Source organism: Rhinoraja longicauda, chromosome 31, assembly GCF_053455715.1.
Source record: "Rhinoraja longicauda isolate Sanriku21f chromosome 31, sRhiLon1.1, whole genome shotgun sequence".
Classification (NCBI taxonomy): Eukaryota; Metazoa; Chordata; class Chondrichthyes; order Rajiformes; family Arhynchobatidae; genus Rhinoraja; species Rhinoraja longicauda.
The window spans coordinates 7,912,224-7,928,523 of NC_135983.1; the positions used below are offsets into that span (position 1 = coordinate 7,912,224).

The window sequence follows — 16,300 nt, forward strand, 5'->3', positions numbered from 1 at the left end:
ACTCCAGCATTTTGTGAATAAATACCTTTGACAGTGGTGGAGCTGCTACCTCACAGCATAGGAGAGCCAGGTTCGATCCTGACCTTGGCTGCTGCCTGCGCAGAGTTTGCACGTTTTCCCTGGGCTTCCTCCGGGAGCTCCGGTTTCCTCCCACACCCCATAGACATGCGGGATTATTGGTTAATTTTGGCCTCTGTAAGTCCACCCCCCAGGGGGTAGGGAGTGGACGTGAAGGCGGGATCAGATAGAACCGGTGAGAACCGGTGGTCGCTGGTCGGCGTGGACTTGCTGGGCCGAAGAGCCTGTTCCCCTGGCTGTAACTCCAAATCCGAAACCTAAAACACGAACCGAACCAGCCAAACAGGGTTAAATTTTCACGGGAATATTCTGAAGTCCATCCTGGCATGTGTGCACTTATGAATAATAAGGATGCAGTGGCTATGATTAATTTTTTCAGCCTGTGATTTATTATTGGGCAGTGGTAATTTTTGGGTGATTTATGGTCGGGATACAATGTTACTTACCCTTTCCCTTATTGTTGTGCTGTGTTCAGCAACTATTTTTCATTGTCACTGGTACACTGTCAACGACTTTTAGTTTTCTGCAAGAGATCGGGACTCTGCTCGAGACCGTCGCGAGATCCTGAATGCTCAACGACCCACTCGAGGAACGAAAGAGCCTTCTTTTGTTTCCTGACCGTTTAAAATGATTCACCGTCTCATCGTGCGGTTGTCATTTTAACCTGATAAATGATTGGCAAGCCTTAAGTTTAGCTTCCGGTTGATAAGCGTCAAGTTAAACTCGTTCACCTGACCACACCCACAAGATAAAACTGTCCCAATACTCATAAACAGGCAAAACTGGTTTAGTTTATTGCCTTCTGTACCTTTGCACTCTCCAGTGTATCTTAAAAGACACATACAATCACAAGGGAGAGGACAGAGGGCATAGGTTTAAGGAGAGGGGGCAACGATTTAATAAGTACCTTTTGTTTAGTTTAGCGATACAGCCCTTCGGCCCACCGAGTCCAAGCCGACCAGCAATCCCCTACAAATACTAGGGGCAGTTTACAATTTTACCAAGGCAATTCACCTACAAACCTGTACATTTTTAGAGTGTGGGTGGAAACCGGAGTTCTACGGGAAAACCCGCGCTGGTCACGGGGAGAACGTACAAACTCCGTGCAGACAGCACCCGCAGTCAGGATCGAACACGGATCTCTGGTGCTGTAAGACAGCAATTCTACAGCCGTGCCACTGTGCCTGAGGGATAATCTGTTTTTACACAATCGGTGGTGGGTGTATGGAACAGGCTCCCAGAGGAGCTAGTTGAGGCAGGTACGATCATAATGCTTAAGAGACATTTAGACAGGTACATAGATAGGATAGATTTGGAGGGATACGGGCCAAGTGCGTACAGGTGGAACTAGTGTAGGTGGGGCCAGTTGCTGGCTTGGGCAAGTAGGGCCGAAGGGCCTGTTTCCACACTGTATGACTATAACTTCTGGTGCTGGTTTACAAAAAACACAGACACAAAGTACTGGAGTAACTTAGCAGATCAGGCAGCATCTCTGGAGAACGTGGATAGGTGACGTTTCAGGTCTGGGCCCTTCTTCAGCCTTAACCTAGTGGTGGGCTTCTGTACCTGCCCAACAGTGGGAGTGAGAAGCGGGTATGATAGATCCTTGATGATAGATGTCACTTTCTTGAGGCAGCGCCTCGTTTGTAGATGATCATATTGATGTAGGGAGCATACAGCTGTCACCACACTCGGATAGGAATAGCCCAGTTAGACTTTAGGCGTTAGATTTTTAGAGATACAGCAGGGAACAGGCTCTTCGGCCCACTGCCACTGCACCGACCAGCAGCACACTAGCTCTACCCTACGCACTAGGGACAACTTACAATTTACAGAAGCCAATTAACCTACAAACCTGTACATCTTTGGAGTGTGGGAGGAAACCAGAGCACCCGGAGAAAGCAAATGCGGTCACAGGTAGAACGTACAAACTCCGTACGTACAGCACACGTAGTCAGGATCAAACCCTGGTCTCTGGTGGTGTAAGGTGGCAACTTTACCTCTTGGGATTTAGTTTTAGAGATACAGCGTGGAAACAGGCCCTTTCGGCCCACGCCGACCAGCGATCCCCGCACATTAACGCTATCCGACACCCACTAGGGACAATTTTTACATTTACCAAGCCAATTAACCTACAAACCTGTACGTCTTTGGAGTGCGGGAGGAAACCAAAGATCTCGGAGAAAACCCATGCAGGTCACGGGGAGAACGTACAAACTCCGTACAGACGGCGCCCGCAGTCGGTGGTACCACCCTGTGCCACCCAATGCTGTTATCTAAAATTGGAGAATTTAATGATCATACTGTTGCGTTGTAAGCTACACAGGTCTGAGCGCTTAGCTCGGTGGAAGTCGATGGTCCCTGAAGGACCTGTGCCAAACATGCCGATCAAGGCCTTGGCTTCCAACACGGAGCGGCTCCCATCCCGAGAGTGCCTCTCACCTCAGAGAGCCTGGCTGACAGCAGCTGGGTGCGATTATGAAGCCTAGCACTGATTGGTTCATCTTACATTGGTGAGTGTTCTAATGCCGTGTCTAAATTGTGCTTGGCACCCTCCCATCTGTCGGAGATCTCAAACATCCTGTGGACGTTTCCATGAACCCCGCTTCTTTATCCGATGCCAGTGTAAACGCGGCAGACCCTGCCGACACAAAGGCCTTGCTTCCAAAGTAAAGAAACTCGACACTCTGATAAGAGTTCACTCGGCAAATTCCTGGACCGAGAGGCTTGTTCATGCATGTGTGGCGAAACAATATAGATCTACACTCTGTGCAAGAAATTAACTGCAGATGCTGGTACAAACCGAAGGCATTTATTCACAAAATGCTGGAGTAACTCAACAGGTCAGGCAGCATCTCGGGAGAGAAGGAATGGGTGATGTTTCGGGTCGAGACCCTTCTTCAGTCTGAACAGGTAGACCCTTCTTCAGTCTGAAGAAGGGTCTCGATCCGAAACGTCACCCATTCCTTCTCTCCTGAGATGCTGCCTGACCTGATGAGTTACTCCAGCATTTTGTGAATAAATACCTTAGATCTACACTCTAGTAGAATCTCCCCGAATCAAGGGCAGCACAGTGGTAGAGCTCTGCCTTACAGCGCCAGAGACCCAGGTTCGATCCTGACTACCGGTGCTGCCTGTACAGAGTTTGTACGTTCTCCCTGTGACCGCGTGGGAGCTCCAGTTTCCCCCTCGACACTCCAAAGACGTACAGGTTTGTAGGTTAATGGACTTTGGTAAAATTGTAAATTGTCCCGAGTGTGTGTAAGATAGTGCTAGTGTACGCTGGTCGTTGTGGACTCAGTGGGCAGAAGGCAAAGTCTACACAACCCCCAAAGCGGCAAAATGGTGCAGCGGTAGAGTTGCTGCCTCACAGCGCCAGACACCCAGGTTCGATCCTAACTTCGGGTGCTGTCTGTACGGAGTTTGTACGTTCTCCCTGCGACCGCGTGGGTTTTCTCCAGGCGTTCCGGTTTCCTCCCACATCAAAAGGACGTGTGGTTTTGTAGGTTAATTGGCCTCTGTAAATTGCCCCTATTGTTTAGGAAAGCACTAGTGATCACTGTATCTCTAAACTCTCATAGACATCCCAACACACTTCACGGCCGATTAAGTATTTCTGGAAGGGCAGTTATCGTCCTTCTGCAGTTGTACAGGCCCCTAGTGAGACCGCACCTGGAGTACTGTGTGCAGTTTTGGTCTCCAAATTTGAGGAAGGATATTCTTGCTATTGAGGGCGTGCAGCGTAGGTTTACTAGGTTAATTCCCGGAATGGCGGGACTGTCATACGTTGAAAGACTGGAGCGACTAGGCTTGTATACACTGGAATTTAGAAGGATGAAAGGAGATCTTATCGAAACGTATAAGATTATTAAGGGGTTGGACACGTTAGAGGCAGGAAACATGTACCCAATGTTGGGGGAGTCCAGAACAAGGGGACACAGTTTAAGAATAAGGGGTAGGCCATTTAGAACTGTGATTAGGAAAAACCTTTTCAGTCAGAGAGTTGTGAATCTGTGGAATTCTCTGCCTCAGAAGGCAGTGGAGGCCAATTCTCTGAATGCATTCAAGAGAGAGCTGGATAGAGCTCTTAAGGATAGCGGAGTCAGGGGGTATGGGGAGAAGGCAGGAACGGGGTACTGATTGAGAATGATCAGCCATGATCACATTGAATGGCGGTGCTGGCTCGAAGGGCCGAATGGCTTCCTCCTGCATCTATTGTCTATTGTCTATCGTTGTAAAGCAGGGAACAAGGCAGACAAGTCCTGGATAATGAACCGACAACTATCTTCTTTGCAACTGTGCAACAAGTATTAACTCTAAGGATAACTGTACCCACTTTTACTCACAATAGCCTTCTGATAGGATGGATGTGGCTTTGCCTGACATCTGACGAAGTTAATGATCACCTTGCTACATATTAGAGAGATTTAAACCCAGTTAGTTTAGTTTAGTGTTTAGAGATACAGCGCAGAAACAGGCCTTTGGCCTACCGAGTCCACACCGACCAGCGATCCCTGCACATGAACATGATCCTACGCACACTAGGGACAATTTACATTTATACCAAGCTAGGTTGCTAGATTTACAAGCTAGATTTACATCTATACTAGCTTTACAAGCTAGATTTACATCTATACCAAGCTGGAGGATAGCTAATGTTATCCCACTTTTTAAAAAAGGAGGGAGAGAGAAAAGGGGAAATTACAGACCAGTTAGTCTTACATCAGTGGTGGGGAAGATGCTGGAGTCAATTATAAAAGACAAAATTGCAGAGCATTTGGATAGCAGTAACAGGATCGTTCCGAGTCAGCACGGATTTACGAAAGGGAAATCATGCTTGACTAATCTACTGGAATTTTTTTGAGGATGTAACTAGGAAAATTGACAGGGGAGAGCCGGTGGATGTGGTGTACCTCGACTTTCAGAAAGCCTTCGACAAGATCCCACATAGGAGATTGGTGGGCAAAATTAGAGCACATGGTATTGAAGGTAGGGTACTGACATGGATAGAAAATTGGTTGACAGACAGAAAGCAAAGTGTGGGGATAAATGGGTCCCTTTCAGAATGGCAGGCAGTGACTAGTGGGGTACCGCAAGGCTCGGTGCTGGAACCGCAGCTATTCACAATATACATCAATGACTTGGATGAAGGGATTAAAAGTACCATTAGCAAATTTGCAGATGATACAAAGCTGGGTGGCAGTGTGAACTGTGAGGAAGATGCTATGAGGTTGCAGGGTGACTCGGACAGGTTGTGTGAGTGGGCGGATGCATGGCAGATACAGTTTAATGTGGATAAATGTGAGGTTATCCACTTTGGTGGTAAGAATAGGAAGGCAGATTATTATCTGAATGGTGTCAAGTTAGGAAAAGGGGACGTACAACGAGATCTGGGTGTCCTAGTGCATCAGTCACTGAAAGGAAGCATGCAGGTACAGCAGGCAGTGAAGAAAGCCAATGGAATGTTGGCCTTCATAACAAGAGGAGTTGAGTATAGGAGCAAAGAGGTCTTTCTGCAGTTGTACAGGGCCCTAGTGAGACCGCACCTGGAGTAGTGTGCAGTTTTAGTCTCCAAATTTGAGGAAGGATATTCTTGCTATTGAGGGCGTGCAGCATAGGTTTACTAGGTTAATTCCCGGAATGGCGGGACTGTCATATGTTGAAAGACTGGAGCGACTAGGCTTGCATACACTGGAATTTAGAAGGATGAAAGGGGATCTTATCGAAACGTATAAGATTATTAAGGGGTTGGACACGTTAGAGGCAGGAAACATGTTCCCAATGTTGGGGGAGTCCAGAACCAGGTGCCACAGTTTAAGAATAAGGGGTAGGCCATTTGGAACGGAGATGAGGAAAAACTTTTTCAGTCAGAGAGTTGTGAATCTGTGGAATTCTCTGCCTCAGAAGACAGTGGAGGCCAATTCTCTGAATGCATTCAAGAGAGAGCTAGATAGAGCTCTTAAGGATAGTGGAGTCAGGGGGTATGGGGAGAAGGCAGGGACAGGGTACTGATTGAGAATGATCAGCCATGATCACAATGAATGGCGGTGCTGGCTCGAAGGGCCGAATGGCCTACTCCTGCACCTATTGTCTATTGTCTATTAATCTACAAACCTGTACGTCTTTGGAGTGAGGGAGGAAATCAAAGATTTTGGAGAAAACCCACGCAGGTCACGGGGAGAACGTACAAACTCCGTACAGCCAAGCGCCTGTAGTCAGGATCAAACCCAGGACTCTGGCGCTGTAAGGCAGCAACTCTACCGTTGAGCCACTGTGGTATATCAAAATCTTAAGAAGTTGGGCTAGTCAAAACTCAGAAACATTGCGTTTGGCTGGAGACCTAAACCTGTCAGCACTTAAGCAACAGTCCCAAGAAGGGTTCCGACCCGAAACGTCACGCATCCTTATTTCCTCCAGAGATGCTGCCCGACCTGCAGAGTTACTCCAGCACTTGGTGTATACTCTGACAACACTTAAGTTGTTTCATCCATTGTAAAGACACAGCCTGGGATAGTGGAAGATAGAACACAGAACAGCACAGAACAGTACAGTACAAAAACAGGCCTTTCCACACAAAATGTATGTGCCACACATGACACCAGGTTAAACTACACCCTGCACATCACCCAGAGCCCTCCATTCTCTGCACCACCACGTGCCCATCTCAGAGCCTCTTAAACATCACAATGGGGTGACCAGAACTGCACGCAATACTCCAAATGTGGCCTAACCAAAGTCCTGACTCTTATAATCAACTAGACCAAGTGGACCCGTTGGGCCCAAACCTCTCCTGCAAACCTCCCCTCTCCCCTCTCCACCTCCCCCTCCCCTCCCCTCCCCCTCCCCCTCCCCCCTCCCACCTCCCACCTCCCACCTCCCATCATAAATGACAAATTCAACTTTAAAAAATCACAAAACAGTCTTCAAATGGACCGGCCTAAAATTGTCCCGACCGGGGGCGGGACAAAGACTGGCAAGTGATAGGTGGATACAGGTGAGGGAGGGAAGGGGGGGGGGGGGTGGTTGGATTGTCAGGTCACTGGACAAAGGCCAGAGATGAAAAGGAGACAAGAGGGTGTCAGATGAGTAATGTGTGAATAGACAATAGACAATAGACAATAGGTGCAAGAGGAGGCCATTCAGCCCTTCGAGCCAGCACCGCCATTCAATGCGATCATGGCTGATCACTCTCAATCAGTACCCCGTTCCTGCCTTCTCCCCATACCCCCTCACTCCGCTATCCTTAAGAGCTCTATCCAGCTCTCTCTTGAAAGCATCCAACGAACTGGCCTCCACTGCCTTCTGAGGCAGAGAATTCCACACCTTCACCACTCTCTGACTGAAAAAGTTCTTCCTCATCTCCGTTCTAAATGGCCTACACCTTATTCTTAAGCTGTGGCCCCTTGTTCTGGACTCCCCCAACATTGGGAACATGTTTCCTGCCTCTAATGTGTCCAATCCCCTAATTATCTTATATGTTTCAATAAGATCCCCCCTCATCCTTCTAAATTCCAGTGTATACAAGCCTAATTGCTCCAGCCTTTCATCATATGACAGTCCCGCCATTCCGGGAATTAACCTAGTGAACCTACGCTGCATGCCCTCAATAGCAAGAATATCCTTCCTCAAATTTGGAGACCAAAACTGCACACAGTACTCCAGGTGCGGTCTCACCAGGGCCCGGTACAACTGTAGAAGGACCTCTTTGCTCCTATACTCAACTCCTCTTGTTATGAAGGCCAACATTCCATTGGCTTTCTTCACTGCCTGCTGTACCTGCATGCTTCCTTTCAGTGACTGATGCACTAGGACACCCAGATCTCGTTGAACATCCCCTCTTCCTAACTTGACACCATTCAGATAATAATCTGCCTTTCTATTCTTACTTCCAAAGTCAATAACCTCACACTTATCTACATTAAACTGCATCTGCCATGTATCCGCCCACTCACACAACCTGTCCAAGTCACCCTGCAGCCTTATTGCATCTTCCTCACAATTCACACTACCCCCCAGCTTAGTATCATCTGGAAATTTGCTAATGTCATCTGCAAATTTGCTAATGAAGCCAGGTTGACCGATATTAGTTGGAAGAGGAGGGACAATAGACAATAGGTGCAGGAGGAGGCCATTCGGCCCTTCGAGCCAGCACCGCCATTCGATGTGATCATGGCTGATCATTCTCAATCAGTACCCCGTTCCTGCCTTCTCCCCATACCCCCTGACTCCGCTATCCTTAAGAGCTCTATCTAGCTCTCTCTTGAATGCATTCAGAGAATTGGCCTCCACTGCCTTCTGAGGCAGAGAATTCCACAGATTCACAACTCTCTGACTGAAAAAGTTTTTCCTCATCTCCGTTCTAAATGGCCTACCCCATATTCTTAAACTGTGGCCCCTTGTTCAGGACTCCCCCAACATTGGGAACATGTTTCCTGCCCCTAACGTGTCCAACCCCTTACTAATCTTATACGTTTCGATAAGATCCCCTCTCATCCTTCTAAATTCCAGTGTATACAAGCCTAGTCGCTCCAGTCTTTCAACAAATGACAAAACCCCGCCATTCCGGGAATTAACCTAGTAAACCTACGCTGCACGCCCTCAATAGCAAGAATATCCTTCCTCAAATTTGGAGACCAAAACTGCACACAGTACTCCAGGTGCACACCCTCAATAGCAAGAATACAGTGAAAGGGGAAGTGGATGATGGAGAGCGGGACACAGGTCAGAGAAGGCAGGAAAAGGGGGCTGGGCTGGGCTGGGATGGGGGGTCATGTAAAATTGGAGAATTTGTAGTTCACACCGTTTGGTCCTGACCCAAATCGTCGCCTCTCCATGTCTGCCAGTGATGCTGCCTGGCTGGCTGAGGTACTCCAGCACTTTGTGTGTGTGTGTCTGTAAACCGGTTCCTGGTGCCTGGCAAAACTTTATCAAGTTGGCCTGAAGAATTTCTAACACACAGAGCTGCCTGTGTCATATGGCTGAGGAGGAGGAGGGAGGAGGGGAGGGGGGGACAGTGAGGAACAGCAACAATTCCTTTACTCTGGGTCTGGGACGATTCAGATGACAGTGAGGAATTCCAACTCGTCCACGTTGGATTCAATACAAACGCACTGAAAGCAGAAATCAGGCAGCAAGAGACTCCGACGCAAGAGCCGAGTGAGCAAAGCAGCCAGGCAGCCGTTCATTAGAAAATGTGGAGTAAACAGGAGACCTACCGCAACGTGTAGCCCGCGTCTGACAGCGGGGCTGCACTGCAGATTGTGCAAACTCCCTTCAGCAAAGTAAAAAGTTCTGTGCAACTTTTCCCCCTCTCTTGCACACCCAATCTGTCCTTGCGGGTGCTCCACAACCAGTGCATTCACGTTGGGTCGGCTCACATGCCACGCAAGCCCTCCCAGAACGGAGAGGTGGACGGGGGGGGGGGGGGGGGGGGGGAGGGAGGAGAGACTGACTTGCCTCTTTTTGCAAGGAAAGTGGCCGGAGTTTGACTTCGATTTCCTCACTGCCGGCACTCCACTCTGTAGCCTGCGGCAAGCGGCGTACCAGGACAGCAGGCAGGCAGACACACAGACACACAGACAGACAGACAGACAGACACACAGACACACAGCTGGAAAGGCTCCACATCTGCATCTACATCTGGATGTTTTGCCATAGTCTGGGGAAGGGGTGGGCTATTGAGAGGCTTGATGGAGGAGAGGGGAGGGGAGGGGAGGGTTGGTGGGAGAGAAAATGCACCTTTCAGACAAACTGCAGAGAAATGAAACCTTGTATTGCTAAAGAATGCTGGAGGCTTTTTTATTTTCTCTCTCTCTCTCTCTCTCTCTCTCTCTCTTTCTCTCCCTCTCTCTTTCTCTTTCCTAATCAGATGTGCAGCACTTTGATCAACGTGGGTTGTTTTTAAATGTGCTATACAAATAAAATTGACTTGACTTGACTCTCTCTTTCTCTCCCTCTCTTTCTCCCTCTCTTTCTCTCTCTCTCTCTCTCTCTCTCTCTCTTTCTCTCTCTCCCTCTCTCTCTCTCTCTCTGGAATCACGTGTGCTAGGCTGGCTCATGTTGCTTCTTAATTGAAACCAGATTATTAGCCAGCAATTATAAACTCTGCGTTTCTCCTTCTGTCCGTCTCAGAGAGCGGTGCCCCCTGGCCCAGATGTGTCGGGACCGGCCTCACAGCTGGAGCTGAGAGTTAGTGGGGGGTCGGGGTGGGGAGGGAGGGAGGGAGGGAGGGGGGGGGGGGGGGGGGGGGCTGGTGTGACTGAGAGTCATTCAGCAGGGGGAACGGCCCTTCGGCCCATCCAGCCTTTGTCAGCCACCAGGCACCCAGTTACTCTCATTCTGCACGAATCCCATTTTATTCTGGTGCTAGTGTAGGTTTCAGTTTCTTGCTGACACACAGTGCTGTATGTAGTAAACCAGCATCTCTGGAGAACGTGGACAGGTGACGATTCGGGTCAGGACTGTTCTTCAGACTGTTCCTCCTGCACTTTGTGTTTAGCTCCAGATTCCAGCACCTGCAGTTCCTCGCGTCCATGGAGATAATTGGCCAGATTGGATGTGTTCTAACTTGTAAGTGGGATGTACCTGGAAAAATTTCCACCTTGTAGAAACAAAGATGCAGATTTATACTAAGGATGGAGTAACTCAGCGAGTCAGGCAGCATCTCTGGAGAAAAAGGATGGGTGACGCTTTGGATCGGAGCCCCTCAATAATTATTCTATCTATTATAGATATTCTATATCTGTAGATATTCCATCTATAATCGCTATTATTGTCACGTGTACTGAGATACAGTGAAAAACTTTGTTTTGCGTGGTGTCTGGTCAAATCATACTTTATACAATCAAGCCACACACAAGTACAACAGGTACATAAAGAAAAATAGGTGATTACAGAATATAGTGTTACAGTTACAGAGAAAGTGCAGATTTTTAGAAAAGTGCAAGGGCAGAAATGGGGTAGGTTGGAAGAACTGCCACCTAGCTCTTGGGAGGACGATTCAGTAGTCTGATATTAGCGGTGATATAACTGTTCCCACGTTTCCATCGACTCCCCCCCCTGATCCTCCTCTCACCTCCACACTGGGGGCAGTTTACAGAGGCCAATTAATTTATTAGCCCACAGGAATGATTTTTAGACTTTTGAGAGATACAGTCCTGAATCAGGCCCGTTGGCTCAACGGGTCCGCGCCAAACACAATCACCCCGTACACTAACAGTATCCTACATGGCAGGGATCATTTACAATTTTTACCGAAGCCAATTGACCTACAAACCTGCACGTCCTTGGAGTGCGGGAGGAAACCAGAGCACCCGGAGAAAGCCCATGCGGTCACAGGAGGAACGTACAAACTCCGTACAGACAGCACCGTAGTCCGGATTGAACCCGGGTCTCTGGCGCCGTAAGGCAGCAACTCTACCGCTGCGCCACTGTGCCGCCCTTGGCGGATGTGGATGAAAAACCGAGTACCCAGAGAAAACCCACTCAATCACAAGCAGATCGTGCAAACTCCACACAGACAGCGCCCACAGTCGGCATTGAACCCAGGACGCCGGCGCTGTAAGATGGCGGCTTTACTGGCTGCGCCAAGTTGTCATCTTTGCGGTGTCTGTTTCTTTTCCAGACTAATGGTTTATTTCTGCGCTGCGTTTTGAAGCAAGCTGTGACAGATATGGGAACCAACATTCACAGATCCACGGAGATCGTTTCTCAGTCATCCGTGAACCTGAAATCTGAGGCTGATTGATTTCAATTAACCACAAGCAGGTCGAGGCATGTATCCCCCACACCTGCATCATCTCTGGGCCTGAATCTCAGAGCTCTCTACCCAAGTGATGAGACTCAAACGGCAGACCCCATCCTTCCCAGGGGTAACTACAGTGGGGTAAAAGATGCTGGTCCTGCCCACACCCAGCGAAGGCGTAAAAAAAAGCATTGTTGAGGCCTCCATTATCTTGTGATGATGGCATTGTAGATATTTCCATAAAGCCCTCAGGTTTATTGAGTCATGGAGTCACACAGCACGGAAACAGGCCCTTCCGCCCAACTTGCCCATGCCTACCAACCATCTACACTAGTCGCACCTGCCTGCGTTTGGCGCATATCCCTCTAAACCTATCCTATCCTTGGACCAGTCCAAATGTTTTTTAGACTTTATGATATTGCCTGCCTCAACTGCCTCTTCCTGCCGCTCGTTCCATACATGCACCATCCTTGGTGTAAATGACTTGCCTGGTAGGTTCCTATTATTCCCCCGTCACCTCTGGTTTTTGGTTCCCCTACTCTAGGTAAAAGACTCTGCGCATTTACCCGATCTATTCCTCTCATGATCTCATGAACCTCTATAAGATTACCCTTCATCCCGCTGGATGGAAACGTAAGCATGCCCATCGTAGCAATTCGGCCGGCACGGTGGCGCAGCGGTAGAGTTGCTGCCTTACAGCGAATGCAGTGCCTGAGACTTAGGTTCGATCCTGACTACGGGCGCCGTCTGTACGGAGTTTGTACGTTCTCCCCATGACCTGCGTGGATTTTCTCCGAGATCTTCGGTTTCCTCCCACACACCAAAGACATGCAGGTATGTAGGTTAATTGACTGGGTAAAATGTTTTTTTTTAATTGTCGCTAGTGTGTGTAGGATAGTGTTAATGTGCAGGGATCGCTGGGTGGCGCGGACTCGGTGGGCCGAAGGGCCTGTTTCCGCGCTGTATCTCTAAAACTAAAAAAAAATCTAAAAATTGAACGCTGTCTTCCGTTAAACGACCTTGTGTTTATTCACAGTGAATGAAGGAGGGGAGGGGGGAATGAAGTGTTTTATATTCTGGGTTTGATTCAGACCAGGTTGAGCTCAGCGTATTGTACCCCATGGCATAACCAGCCAATGACAGGGCAGTGAGGTCAACGTCACGCCAACTGGGGTCACGGTTGCGTTCGATGTGAGCTCCCGACACAATGGAGTTCCTTGCAACTTGACACCTGTGTTGAGGCCAAGTCAACTGGGCCAACCTTGATTGCCCAAGTCAACTAGGTCAAACTGTGAACACAGACAGATACAATCCTAACTCTGTGGTCTCCAAATGGCTTGTTCAGCCTGAAGTGTGCCAAAGGAGTTCATTTGATTCGCCATCGTCAGTGGGCGGCACAGTGGCAGAGCTGCCACCCCACATCACTAGAGACTCGGGTTCCATCCTGACTCCGGGTGCAGCCAATATCATCAAGGACCCACACCACCCTGGCCACACTCTCATTTCACTGCTACAGTCGGGAGGAAGGTACAGGAGCCTGTAAACCATGACCACCAGGTTCAAGAACAGCTTATTCTCTTCCCAGCAACCATCACGCTCTTGAACACAACACCGCACAAACCTCAACAACCATGAACTTTCACAGACTGGGTCTTTGCTTGCACTTACAGCGCTGGAGACCCAGGTTCGATCCTGACTACGGGTTCTGCTTGTGCAGAGTTTGTACGTTCTCCATGTGACCACGTGGGCTTTCTCCGGGTGCTCCGGTTTCCTCCCACACTCCAAAGACACACTTCTTTTCACCTTGAGCCTTCGTCACTTACTCCACCTATCTGCCAATCATCACCCCTCACCCGTATCCACCTATCACTTTTTGCCCCATCTCTCCTTTCCAGTTTCATCCCCCTCTACTCCTGTCAGTCTGAGAAGAATCCTGACCCAAAGTATCGCATGTCCATTTCCCTCCACGGATACTGCCTGACTCGTTGAGTTCCTCCAGCACTTTGTGTTTTTTTGCTGAAGATTCCAGCATCTGCAGTTCCTTGTGCCTCTAAAACTGCTCTAATGGCAGTTGGCGTCGACCCGAAAAGACTTTGACGTTCAAACACAACAGTCTCCAAGATTCTTCGCACCAATTTGCACCATCTCGTAAACCTGGTCAAAACTACAAATGTGTTTACATTCACGGCAGGTTATTGTCCTTAGTAATCACGCAGAAAAAACCGTTCCCGTTGTTGGGGGAGTCCAGAACCTGGGGTCATAGTTTAAGGATAAGGGGTTTCTCATTTCTCATTTAGGACTGAGATGAGGAAAAACATTTTTTGCTCAGAGAGTTGTGAATCTGTGGTATTCTCTGCCACAGAAGGCAGTGGAAGCCAATTCACTGGATGTTTTCAAGAGAGAGTTAAATTTAGCTCTTAGGGCTAACGGAATCAAGGGATATGGGGAGAAAGCAGGAACGGGGTACTGATTTTGGATGATCAGCCATGATCATGTTGAATGCCGGTGCTGGCTCGAAGGGCCGAATGGCCTACTCCTGCAACTATTTTCTATGTTTCGGTGTTTCTATGTTTAATCAGACTGGAAATGGTTTGATTATAGTCGGGAATTCGGATGGTATCTGCTGCCCCCACCACTGGATCAAAGCCAAGGCTGGATAGTGCAAGAGGCCTGGATAGAGTGGATGCGGAGAGGATGTTTCCACTAGTGGGAGAGTCTAGGACCAGAGGGCACAGCCTCAGAATAAAAGGACGTACCTTTGGAAAAGAGACGAGGAGAAGGTGGTGAATCTGTGGAATTCATTGCCACAGAAGGCTATGGAGGCCGACAATGGGTATTTTTAAGGCAGAGTTTGACAGATTCTTGATTAGTACAGGTGTCAAAGGTTACAGGGAGAAGGCAAGAGAATGGGGTTGAGAGGGAAAGACAGATCAGCCATGATTGAATGGTGGAGGAGATACGATGGGCCGAATGGCCTAATTCTGCTCCTATGACTTATAAACTTATGAAGAGATAAATAGAGTCATCGTCATACAGTGGAAACAGGCCCTTCGGCCAAACTTGCCCACACTGACCAACATGTCCCAGCTACACTTGTCTCATGTCTGCATTTGGCCCATATCCCTCCAAACCTGCCTTATCCGTGTACCTATCTAATTGCTTCTTAAACGTTGCAATAGTCCCTACCTCAACTTCCTCCTTCGACAGCTCGTTCCATACATCGACAACCCTTTGTGTGGAAAAGTTACCCCTCAGATTCCTCCAGAATCTTTCCCCCCTTCACCTTAAACCTATGTCCTCTGGTTCTCGATTCTCCTACCCTGGACAAGAGACTCTGTGCGTTTACCTGTCTATTCCTCTCGTGATTTTATACATCTCTATAAGGTCACCCGTCATCCTCCTGTGCTCCAGGGAATAGAGTCCCAGCCTACACAAACTCTCCCTCTAGCTCGGCTACACCTGTTTTCGTTTGTTGCACTGTTGAACTGGATGCGATTTTGCGTTGTATCCTGTTCAGAGGATATCGAATGCCAACATCCAGCACGGTGTTTGGATTACCAAGTGCAGCTCCCACCTCCCGGAGATAAAGTGGGCCTCAAAGTGCATGTCACAAGCACTTTGGGGCAAGACGTTCGGGAACGTGCATTATATTATATTCAGGCAGAGCCGCACAGCCAGTCAGGGCCTGTTGTGGAGATGGTGCCTTCCCAGGGGACTGGGGGGGAAAAACAAACACTCTCACACAAAGGAGAATCCAGACATCGTGTTTACTGGAAAGCTCCTGGGAGTCGCTTAAGGGTGAACAACGCGCTCTGAAACTGAAATATATTTCCCACTGCGGGATGATGAGGCATTTTGATGTAAACTGGAGAAATCACTCTCTGTCAGCAGCTCGTAAAGCAGTGAGGAGAATTACAGGGGTGGCATCGTGATGCTTCTCCACATGTTTCACATACACCTAGGGCCAATCTTGATCTAGAGCCTGATGCAGAGCCTGGAAACTGTAACGTCCAGGTTCACGAACAGCTTCTTCCCTCCAACCATTCGGCTATTAAACACCACAACCTCAAATAAGCTCTGATCGATATGGACTATTGTTGTTATTATTGCACTGTTATTGTTTGATTTTTGTGTGTACATAGGTGTGCGCGTGTGTGTATATATATCTATCTATCTATATAATACTAAAACTCTGCGTTCGTATGTAGGGATGTATGTGTGTATGTACGGAAGTTTAACTTACAAACCCTACTCCTCCAAGACGGTACACCAAAGCGCTACGATTTTTGTACCGCCGTATTCACAATTAACCTGGGCAACTATTGTAAGTACTTTCGTTCAAATTGAAGCTACCTTTTTAAAGCTAGAGAGATATTAAAGTTTAAATTTTCATTTCTAACCCTTTTCTTCAAGGGGCTACATTTGTTTCCAAAAGTTTCCAGAAAAGGATTTAGTTTTCAGCAAGGATTTAGTTTTCAG

At 48.3% G+C, this 16,300-nt stretch overlaps 1 protein-coding gene across 1 annotated transcript in view; it reads right to left on the reverse strand.

Moving 5' to 3' along the window:
- Positions 1-9,420, reverse strand: part of LOC144608392 (serine/threonine-protein kinase Nek6-like) — a 161,806-nt gene extending 152,386 nt beyond the window's left edge. The window contains exon 1 of the mRNA XM_078426106.1: positions 9,294-9,420. The gene's annotated coding sequence lies outside the window, so the exon portion shown is untranslated. The remainder of the gene's footprint in view (positions 1-9,293) is intronic.
- Between the last annotated feature and the right edge of the window lie 6,880 nt (positions 9,421-16,300).